Source organism: Monodon monoceros, unplaced genomic scaffold (genome assembly GCF_005190385.1).
Source record: "Monodon monoceros isolate NGI ecotype Baffin Bay Population unplaced genomic scaffold, NGI_Narwhal_1 Super_Scaffold_2, whole genome shotgun sequence".
In the NCBI taxonomy this organism is placed as follows: Eukaryota; Metazoa; Chordata; class Mammalia; order Artiodactyla; family Monodontidae; genus Monodon; species Monodon monoceros.
In genome coordinates this window covers 38360711-38373051 of record NW_021703776.1, presented here as the reverse complement: position 1 = coordinate 38373051, position 12341 = coordinate 38360711, and the positions used below count along the sequence as shown (strand labels likewise).

At 32.8% G+C, this 12341-nt stretch overlaps 1 protein-coding gene across 6 annotated transcripts in view; it reads right to left on the bottom strand.

Annotated features, from left to right (window-relative positions):
* DGKB (diacylglycerol kinase beta) overlaps positions 1–12341 on the bottom strand; it is a 703373-nt gene that overhangs the window by 177946 nt on the left and 513086 nt on the right. The window lies entirely within an intron of this gene.

Sequence of the window (12341 nt, the reverse complement as noted above, 5' to 3'; positions counted from 1 at the left end):
CAGGAGGGAAACCGAAATTTAAGAGCAGTGAGTACAATCTGAATTGATGGCTCAGGTGACTTGGTCTTGGCTGCAAAATCAATGGGGAGCGGTCGTGGGGGAATTTGCTTATTTGGTTCCCAGGGAATCAGTACCGTGGCCACCACAATCTTAAGATCTATGTGAGAAAGTGAGAGATGGAAGGTGTGCAACCAAAGGGAGTGCAGAAAGCAAACAATGTGTTCCATGATTCACCATGAGGAAGAGAGGAATGAATGAGCAGATGAGACACCAAGAAACTAAGCAGCATAAACAAAATATTTCAATCATCCCAACACCTGGAAAGAGTGAACTGTATTTTAATCAACTTTCATTGGCACAAATATTTTAAAAGGAATTGCCGCTTTCCTGGGAAAGGATGATAAATAACTGTTTTAATTCAAAGTTGGATCACAATGCAGTCAGTACCATACTCCTCATCAGATCTCATTTAAAGATTTCAAGTACTGAGAATTCTACTATTTAATCATAAAGTAGTTTCTCAGGAAAGGAAAAATTTGTCATAATCTGAAGTAAGAGTCCTATTTATTTTTATAATTCTGTGGAGTCAGGATTAATTCTTAGAAGGGCTATTTTTTCCATAGCTGGAGAATGACCCCTTAACCTTTGCCTCCTCTCTCGCAAATGTGGGCCAAATATTAGAAGCGCTTCACATATTCTAGTGTGATAGCTTTGTGAATATCCTTAAGTTGATGAAATAAATATAAGACACCTTACATTTCTATAGTAAATTATTTGAAATGTGTTAAGATCCACAAATCACTCTATAAGGTAAAAAAAAATTCCGAAAAGATTATTTTCACTTACATACAGGTTAGGAAACAGACTTTGCCAAGTTAATACTTGATCTGAGGTCACAGACTTCTTTCTCTTTTCACCATAGAACTTATTATAACCATATTCTTATAGTCCAGAAAACTAAAAACTAAAGCCTATCTCTAAGAAATCCACTGGCCTACAATGTCCACGTCAAAAGTCTTTTCCCTCAGGGGCTGCTGACTTGAAAAGAAAGTAGGAGGCAGACAGCCTGGATTGGGAGAGAATTCTGTGTAAGACAATTGGTGTGATATTATTTTGCTTGGTTTTTTTCTTGCCATGGAATATAACTTCTTTTTATCATACACCTCATGGGAAGACATAAAACCAAAAAAGAAAAAGTCAATACAGTATAGTCAACAACACGGTACTATAAACTTCAAAGTTGCTAAGAAATTAGATCTTAATTATTCTTAACACAAAAAAGAAATGATAATTGTGTAACATGATAGAGGTTTAGCTAACACTATGGTGGTGATCATACTGCAAAATATAAATGCATCAAATCAACACATTGTACAACTTAAATTTACCCAAGTTTTATGTCAATTATATCTCAAGTTTAAAAATGAGAAAAAGAAATGTCAATACTGTCTTGGTACACAATTTTCCTACACACCTCCAGAAGCTACTGTCTTCTGATCCATAAGTAGGTGTAAATGTGCTACAAGGATCGATCAAGAGTGAGCTGTTCAGCTGCTTTAGCAGGGTCACTCTGGGATGGGCCTTCTCATCTGAAGGAGGAAGAGTAACGGAATCTGAAGAAAGCATTATTCCCAAAGGATGACACGCAACGGAAAAAAAGGAAAGGAAGACAGAAGGAAGAATTCCCTTCTACCTATTTTCATCTCTTTTTTCCCTTGAAAAATGGGATAATGATTTGTATTTTAGAGAATACTTCGTTCTATCACACTTTTCTCTACTGCTATTAAAACAAAAATAAAATTCCCCTTCCTTTCCTAAAATAATGCTTTGGTTCCCCTGGTTTTCTTTCTGATTGGGACTTTCCAAAATAAATTGTGTTCAAGTGATGCTTTGCCTCCATGCATCATTTTGATATCTGCATGTCTATATGTTTTTTTCCATAAGTGAAGTCGGTATATATACACACCTGCACAGATACACACTCACACACACAAACTCTGTCACAGCATATGCATGATCAAGGCATTTTATCTGAGTACTCACTAGTAAATACACTCTTCTGTAAAGTCTGCCAGAGGTATTTAAAATGTCAGATTTTTTTAAAAATTTAATTCAATTTTTATGCCTAAACTAACACATTTATTTCATTTTTTTGGTTTGCAATTTTGGATAACTTAACTTCTTGGCTTGCAATGGAAGTTAAATTTCAGTATCTACCATAAACAAAATATTCATTCCCTTCCTCAAGAATGAAAACACCTATTATAATTCCTTGTTAATTCCTAACTTTTGGATGAACATTTGGATGAAGAGTTTACAAAGATTACATATATAAAATATTCAGAAACCAAACAGCAAAAATAAAAATGAAACCAAAAAAAGCAATAGAAATCTAAAATAGTCTATCTTAACAAAACAAAAAAGATGAAGACCTATATAATCCCTCTAGAAAAAACAGGTTTCATTAATAAAAAGGACAGAAAATATATTAATGAAGAATTGTAAAATAATACCTAACTACAAAATTGTACAAAACCTCATATTCAACCTTTGACTCAAAATAGCATTGTTAATATGTCAGCATATTTTAGTTACATACGTTTAAAGTGAGACATACAGATTAACTCATTTCCTAGCTCTGAGAGTTCTTCAAATCCTACACATGTTTAAATTTGATTCAATTACTATCTTTAAAAAATCAAACAGCATCTTTCATACTTTTATACTGAATAAAAGATGCATTGGCTCCTTGCTTCCCACTAAGCTCACTAGATATCCTGTACTTCAGTCTTAGTGAGTTTGCCTGGATGATGTTAAGACTACAATATAAGAACTCTTTGGAAGAAAGTGTTTATCATCAAGTATAGCAGGCTTGGCAAAACCATCCATGATTAATATATTATTTTATTACTGCTCAATTACTTACCAGATTTAAGATGAGTTAAGGTATTTACTTGCATGTGACCATGGGTAGGCTTATTTCACAGCACCAACATGTTCAAATATGAGGTGATATGGCTTAGACCTATTTTCTATTGAAGTCACATTTTTGTGCATATGAATTTGCTTTTAATTTTGAAATGACATTTAGTCACAAATCCCATGAACCTTTCTTGCAGTAAATTTAAAAATGGAATGTTCTTTGATATTGGTTGATTTTCTACCTCTTACTATTCTAAAAAGATATTCTGAAAATGTGAATGACACTTAGTAAGAAAATGTATGATATAATATTTTGGATGGAGAAGTATGTATTTTCAAACAACAGTAGGGAAGAAGTCAGTATGCTAAGGGCTTTAACTATCCGAACAGACACGTATTTAAATCATTGTACATAAAAGGATTCTTAAATACTTTTTGTTATTCGATATTAAAAAAATGTTTGTTTCATTCACAGAAATTGAGTTCTACAAATAGCAGCTGGTTCTTTCATTAAATCAGAACCAAACTGCTAATTTCATTATTAATGGTTAGCTTTGACATGTTTAAAAAGGGTAGAAGATACTTAATAGACTTGTCTTCGACCTTGAAATGAACAACTGTTCAGGGAAATGGAATTGTTCAAAGATACATTTTCTTTCTGCCAATCTGTGAAATATAATTATTCTCTTAATGAATCTCTCAATGAGTAGCACTCGTTCAGAACTTGAACAGGTAAAATATAATGATAATGGGAGCAGCTTTATAAATAAAAGGATAAAATGAGGTTGTTATTTTATACCATATTACGGGATGATTAGAATAACCGTGCAGCATTCATCAGGCATTTGAACTTTCTCAAAAAAGCTCCCCGGGGGCTCATTTAAATTAGTTATGTTTATCTATAGAGATTTTTAGTCTTATTTCAAATGACTGTCACCTGACAACACTCAAGCCTCAATCTTTAGCTTACTTTAATTAATAGCTGTACTGTACAGTAGCCAATAGACATTGTTTTAGATACTGCCTAAAACAGACACTAACCCCCCCCCCCCCAGTTTATAAACCTACAATTTATCAAAGGAAGACCGATATAACTATCTTTATTAAGCCAGGGGAATAATTATTCAGTTTGGAGGGAATGGTGGTCTATATGAATCTCTATCAATTTCCACAAGAACAGAGTTGGCTGGATACGGTCCAAGAAGCTATCATTTCTTTGTTAACTAGCTCTATACAATAAAAGACTGTATGTGTAAATACTAAATTCATGGCAATGGAACTCTAGTGGTTAGTTGTTTTGGTTAACTCAAAGGCACATACAGCTCAAAGATAATTAAGTAGATGGTGGGATTTGATTTTTTCAAGAAAAAAGTCTCTTTGCTCTCTGCTGGATGCACCTGGAAGCCTTTGGTAGTAAGACAAATGAGTGCAAGGAGTACCAGGTGCTAGACTGTGGTGTTTTCATTACATCCATTAAGGTAACCAGAAAAAAAAAAAGACATAAATAAACAGGGGTAAAATAAAAGTTCAATATCTCTCCTGGCATGACATGAAATCTCTAAATAAGAAATCACTCCAAAAGTTGGTGCAATTAAAGTTTCATTCTCAATAAGATTATAGTTTTTCTTGGCTATTTTCTATCTTGATGGAAAAGAAAACATGGTTTTTAATACAAATAGAAAAAAATACAATCATGACTTATATTTAACAATTTATGTAGCTGATTTCATGTTTTTTGATAGTTCTTTCATGTTTACTCTTTAAAAAAAATCCTCCCTAAATTATTTTCATATGTCCTGATTACAGGAAAATTATTTTAACTTCCCTGGGACACACCTATTACCTGAGCTCCAAACCATCACCCTCAATTGACAAAGTTACTACAGGGTTTTATATTTAGGACACTTCTGTGACAGCCCTCATATTTGGAAACTTCATGTGAGTACTATTTGAAAGATGCTCTACAAGTGTTAATTAGTTGAGGCCTATATAATCAGCCAATATTTATTTAACTTGGAAATATGTTTTATATTTCTACCATGCATAGGTTAAATTTACTAAAAATTATAATGCAGTTTTAGCCTGTGTAAATGACCTGCCATTATCTTCAAAAGACTCAGAACTGGATATTATGTTGGATTGGATATTACAGAAACAAGTAAGATGGTTGTTTTATCACTGATATTAGACATCAGCATCATAGAGAAAATGACCCATTAAAGCATTTCTATTTTACATCTTTCTCTGAAGTTACAATTAAAATCAATAGTTACAAATGCAGAAGAGTCTCAGAATAGTATTAGCATTTTGAAAATAAAGAAGGTATTCTGCCTCAGAAGTCAGAGAAGGTTAACAGATGAGCCTTAATTTAAAACCTCAAGTAAACAAATTCCTTTCCTTCTTCCCTTGCATCTATTAAATCGATTGCCAAAGCATATATTTTTCAAAATGCAACTGCTACTAAAAACTCATTTTTTTTTTCAAGTTTTCCCAGATTCATTAGGCGAAAGCAAGCGGCTCCTTGTTCTGTCATTCCTACCTACCTGTTCTTTGAACTTTCTCCATTTCCTTAACTTCAATTTGCTTTCAAGAATAAACCTTTGATTTCAATGATCTCATTCACATATTAGAAAACACCACTTTCCTGTTTAAGTGATTACTTACTTACTATATTATATCCAAAATGATCTCGTGGCCTTACCAATTTCACTATAAGAAGTTGAGAATTGTACTGCACGTCAGATTTTGTTTCTAGAATTATACTGTATGTCAGATTTTGAAAATTTGACTGTTGAACATGGGGTATTTGTCAATAATCCCAGCCACAGAATGGTATTCTATATAGCTCCAGAAGGAATATAAGAATATTCTGAAGACTGTCATCTGTTTTGTTACTAAAATATTAATTTATTCATATTTATGGTTTCTGTTTTCAAATTTCTAGGAGGCTAGCAGTTTCTGTGAAGTCTTTATAGTGTCACGACAAATAGAAATTTCATAAATGCTTCATCAAAATATATATGGTTTTATAGGACAACTAGGCCAAATATAAGAGTACATGATCTTATATTTTGAAAATGTATTTTTATTTTTACGTACAAGAAATATGTCTTGTATTTTCTAATTTCTTTTTACTTCTGTTTTATAAACTTTAAAGGCATGCCTTTCGTAAAAAAAAAAAAAAAGAGAGAGAGAGAGAGAGCTATCACATTAAGATATCCAGGTTATGATGCAATCTTCAAATGCAAACAGAAATTTTGATATTTAGATAGCTTTAACAAGTACTTGCTATTATTTGCATTATCCAGTCCTGGAAAATTTCAAGGAAGGTAGTTTAAAAACATACAATTAGAAATTCATTTTGAGACATCTCCTTAAAGGTTACTAGATAACAAATGTTTGGATCTATGTATTTTCAACTAATGCAATTATCATGGTATTAGTATATGCATATATTTCTGTAAAATGCAACATCTCAAATGCCATGATCTTTTCTCAACAATTTTAACTTCCAGGTATAATAATGTAACATGAAATCCTTTTCTTGCTTCTAAATTTAATTGATTTAATCACTGAATTTAAATGCTTGGAAATTGTTCTGCTTGCTGGTGTCTGAATGCCAAATACATTATCTACAGTTCTAAGATGAATGTTGCAGTTATATTTAGACAACTTAAAACACTGCCTTCTAAATTACCCTAAATAACCCAGAGAAATGTCTAGAAAAATTAATAGTAGTGCATGACAAATATCCATTACCACCAACTTTCAGGTAAGTATAACTTTTACAAGGAGTAGAAAGTGTTAGACTTACTATTTAAATGCTCTTTGTGTAATTTTCCAGGCAACAGAATGGACAGCACACATAAGTTAATCTTAGCTCTTCCAGAACTCACAATCTCCATTTTAAAGATGAAGACCTTGAAGCCAATAACCTGATTTTTCTTCAGCGGCAAAAGACATTCATCTTTGGCCAAGCTTTCATAGACATCAACTCATTTGTTCTCTTTGATCAGTTTGGCTTGGATTGACCTTTTTTTTCTTCCTACTTCTTCAGAGTTTTCAAAACAATAAAGTCATTTGATATAGACAGAGTCCTTGACAGTCAATCAGATCTATAGTCTCTCCCCTCTAGCTCCTAAAAAGAATCAGGATTTTAATCTTCCCCAGTACAGAGCACAGACATCAAATAAGGTGGGGTAGGGGTATGTGCAGTGTAAGTTTCTTTGGGGGGAACTTATACATAGTACATTTTATGCAAGATAATGAAGAATAAAAATAATGTGTTCACTAAGTATTCAAAATTGGGGCTATGCAAATTATACAAAGTGGTGGAATCTGTACTATTAGCCTAGTGGAGTTTTCTATACTTTAGCCTTTCCGGTCCCACCGTCACAATTTTTTCCATATCCATGCACTCCTCTATTATTTTTTAGTTTTGGCTTTTACTCCATTTTTACTTAAACAAATTTATTTCAAAAATAAAATTATTTAAAATTACAAACTAAGAAAAAAGCATTCCTTACCATAAAGAGAAAACAACTGCAACAGTACATATAAAAACTGTCATACTTTAAAATATTCATCTGGGTACTGCTTAAAGTAGCTCAATTTTCCATCAGTGTAGTGTATACTACACTTTGAGAAATTCTGCCCAAAGAAAAGAATTTTCATTGGTAAATGGGAATTAAATCACTGAAAACTGCATGGACAATATCATGTTAATTAGTTTTCAAAATAAACTTTTCTATCTGTATCCTTATGTGGAGTAGACATGCACCTAGTTAATGAGGTTTCAAGCAGGAAGTCCAGCTGCTCCCGACAGTACCGCCCTTAGCTTCTGGCAAATGTTTGAAATTCTATGGCTTGAATGTAATTACTTTTGCTCAGTGGTTTTCAAACTTTTTAAAGCAGTCAACCTTTTCTGTTTTTCAAATGAAGGAATATTTTTAAGACCAGTAAATTAAAGAGAAAATTAGAATTTTATTTGTGCAAATATATTTTACACGTTTAAATTGCTAACACTTGTGATATAGTCAATCTATGAGAATAACAGAGTTATTTTGATAAGGATAGTTGCAGTGTTGTAGGTATCCTATTTTTCAATGATCTCTGCAGTTTGTTTTTATTGTATGATACTGGGAATATCCTGATCCAGACAGATATGTAATCATAAATGATACGAACTTTTTACATCTCACTTGGCAGTCCTGCACCATTCTGCATTCATTACTGGAAAATGGTATACTTGGACTTGTATCATCAAAGCTTAAAACCATTAGAATGCCTAAAAACTGCTCGTATTACTTGAGAGGTCCTCGCTATCAAAAAGCACGTTCACAGGTGTACTTTTAATATAGTTTTTCAACTTAGTTAATACAAATTTACTTGCTGTTTGCCTCAGATGTTAACTAGAAGTTTCAATTAGTCAAATTTACCTTATTCTGCATATTTAGCTGAAACTTTGTTTCAATTTTATCACTGGTTCTTTACCAGGAGTTGTGAGCATGTTTATATCCTACATCTCTGTTAAAAGTGCATTTGATATACAAACTAGTACAAGTCTGTTATTTTGGGGAGCTAGTTAACTAATGCAATTTTTTATGAGCAAAAACTTTTCTAAGGAGTGATTTCCATTTTCATAAAAAACATTAGTATTGTCACCTTGTTTTCACTTCCATTGATTGTTATGCACTCTTTATTGCTTGTGTCAAACAAAAGTACCTGAGCTTGCAGGCCTTTTAATTCCTCGTGATTCACATACACTGTGGTGGTAATGTTCCCCTTGGTACATCATGGAATATACAAAGATGTATTTTAAAACGACCATTGCAGAGCTACAGACTTTGCAATTAATGTCATAGTTATTGAGTTGTTTTTTATTTAGATGTGTATATGTTTACAAACATATGTGTGGAAAGGTATAACTATCATTTTATCCATCTATCTATGGATCAATACACCCATCAGGAAGAAGAAGAGGAGGTGGAACCGGAGGAGGAAAGGAAGTTATTTTTCTTTTTTTTTCTTTTTTTTTGCGGTACACGGGCCTCTCTGATGTGGCCGCTCCCATTGCGGAGCACAGGCTCCAGACGCGCAGGCTCAGCGGCCATGGCTCATGGGCCCAGCCGCTCCGCGGCATGTGGGATCCTCCCTGACCGGGGCACGAACCTGTGTCCCCTGCATCGGCAGGCGGACTCTCAACCACTGCGCCACCAGGGAAGCCCAGGAAGTTATTTTTGTCTGGTAACACAATTTGATGATTTGGGAATTGTATGACAAAATGTTTTTATAGAACACACTTTACAGTGTTTTTATTATAGGTTTTTATGTTATTGTTCCAAAATATGACAGAAATGAATTTAAACCAAGTTTTTACAGAACCTCTGAAGAACTGCAGTTATAGCTCAATGGAACACAGTTTGAAAAATAATGTTTTATCTGAAGGCTTTTATTTCTTTTAAAATGCGAATACCTCTACTTTCACCTGCAATCAGTCATTTATATATTAATGTGAACAAATTTATTAGATATCTTTCTGAGACTTGGATTTAATGCAGAAGAAGAGGAGGCAAAGATTAACTCAGCAACTGAAAGAAATGGGAAAGACTGAATATTAAGGCTAAGAGCACTGAAGATCTAATTTGCCTACTTTACAATTTTGCTTAAAGACCATGACATCTACATATGATACACTCATTTTTATTTCCAAAAGAAGTAAAACAAAACAGACAACAACAAAAACAAAAGAAAAAGACAAACCCACAAAGAAAGTGTCTGAATTAGATGAATGTGAGTATGTGTATGTTTCAGAACTGCATCTGTTTTAGAGTATTTTGCTAAAACAATAATGTAATTAAATTAATTACTTATAATTTTGATCAACTCGAATTAAATCAACTGTAAAATTTCCAAGCAGTGAATTTATTAATTGAAGATACTCTGATCTTATGCTGTGAATGTCCTCAAAGATTGCAAGCAAAAAAATTGTGCAGGAGCTCCAGTTTATGTAGGGTGAAGTATAAATGAGTATGTAATGCTCCAAACCTGATCTTGTACCTTTGATCTATGACATTTTTTAAATTAAAACAAACTTGTAAACTTTTTTCTTAATTTAAATCCTTCTACTAAATTAAAAAAATTATCTTTACTTCAAGAATCTATAGTTAGGTATGCTTCCCCCATTCTCCCCACCACGAAAAGCTTTCTAAAGTTTATGGAAACAAGCATCCATTCTAATATAGTAAACATTCAGTTTAAACTTCAAATGTTTTACAGAGCTATATCAGAAAAGTTGCTAGTTAATATTTCAAGAAAGTACAACTTAAAAAGAAGAAATTTACATTATTAATTTGTTCATTTATTTACTTATATTTTTCCAAGAGTGAAGTTACTAATTTGAATCTGGGTTAAGAAAAGTTGTTGGACTAGAAATACAGTTTCTGTTATTTCATTCTAAAGGCCATACCTGTAACCATTCTGTGTAAATCTGAAAATATATTTAGATTTAAAATACTGATTGACCCTTACATTTAATACTATTGTCTTTGTGTCAAGAAATTGAAAACAAGATCAAATGATAGAAACATTTACCCATTTCGCGAAGGGATACATGCAGATATTTTAAGTAGTAAATTTCTTTCATTTCTGATTATTAAGTGTAACATTTAAGAATTAACAGAATAAATGTGAAATCAAAACTTTGAAGCATTTTGATATACTTTTAGCTATTTTGTTGTAAAATATATCAAAATGAAAAAATCTTGATAAAATTAATAAAAGACTGATTAACACAGAAGTCTTTTTAAAATATTCAGCTGATGAAGTCATTTTAAGCATTCAATTACACTGATCTTGAAATAAAACTAAACCCAAACTTACAAGCATAGTTGGTTTAGAGAGGGAAATAAAAGTTGAGCCAAATCAATTATAAAGCATGCTTTTGTTATTACTCATACAATGACCTTCAAAAACTCTGATTTCTAATGCTTTTCCCAATCTCTGTACTGAGAAAAATGTATCCCTAAGTCACAAACCCTGTAGGTTCTCACTTCATTCCTCCTTCTTTCCCGAGTTTATGGAAACTTGGTCCCAATAGTTTCATAGTACAAAGCAAGAAGACAGAATGGGAAGAGAGACCTTTTCCTAGGGTTATGGGCACTGACAGTCTATACAATACTTCTGGCTGATTTGCGTGTGCTTCATTCCAAACGTGTATTCCTTAGCATACAAAGGGGGATGAGTGAGACCAACAGACAGCATGTCTGCAGTAGCTCCACAGTATACAGACACTTGTCCTGGTGGAGCACAGCCACGAGTTTTACAAACTTTAACATCTCCTTGGGCTAACATAGTTGGCGGCTGAGCACTGAGAATCAATTCAGATACATATCTGAAATGTCTACATGCAAGGGACATGCCAAGTATTAATAGGCAGTGACCAAACAGAAAAATAAACCTAGAATTATCATTTTATATATATAATATATGTAAAACTATTTTTTAACTATATGGACTATATTACTATATGTACTCATTGCTTCCTTAGGGATAGAAGCAGAGGTTTTTTAGGTTTGGTCTTAGTATGGTCCTTGAACTAATTTTTAAACTTAGAAAATTTTCAGGAATCTTTTTAGAAATCTGCATTTACATTTAAATATAAATGCATTATTAATGTCAATAAATCCTAGAAATTAGTAATTATACCTAATTTCTCTCATTTTAAAATTCATATAGCACAAGCCTACTCATTTTTTCTACGTACTTCTTCAAAAAACCATTTTCCTCCATGTTTTCATACAGTTACATTCGTTCTGAATAGAAAGCATCTTAATTAATTTGGTATAACTTTCTTGCATTAAATTACACAACTCTTCAGGATTTGCCTCTTTAGGATCACCCATTCATTTAGTGAGCATCAAAACCTTCTGTTATTGGCAGGCTGTAGTAAGCACTTCTTTCAAGAGGATACTTAATACTTCCTCTGTCAATCTTTTTTCACCTTCATGGTCACCAAGTGCCATCTAACAGAAGTCACCGCCTGCTACTGAAACTTGAATCAGATACCTTCAGATACCTGAAGACACCAAAACATAAAGCTATTTCCTACCACCGCCAAGCCTATCAACCATCCTCACATTTTATTTTCTTTATTTAAAAAAATATTTATTTTTATTGAGCCCATAAGGCTGTGATCTCTTCATATTTTGCCTTTGCTACACTGAGCTGAGCCAATATGTTTTCTTGGCCATCTGAATGCCATCAAAGGTATTAGATAGATTCTGGAAGGTTAAAAAAAAATAGTATGGATACTATACATAAATTGGGGCATGATCAATTATTATAATACCAAAAGATTATAATAACAATTTGGTGTCTTTGTTTGTACAGTTTATCAACAAGAATTAGTTGTCATGTCC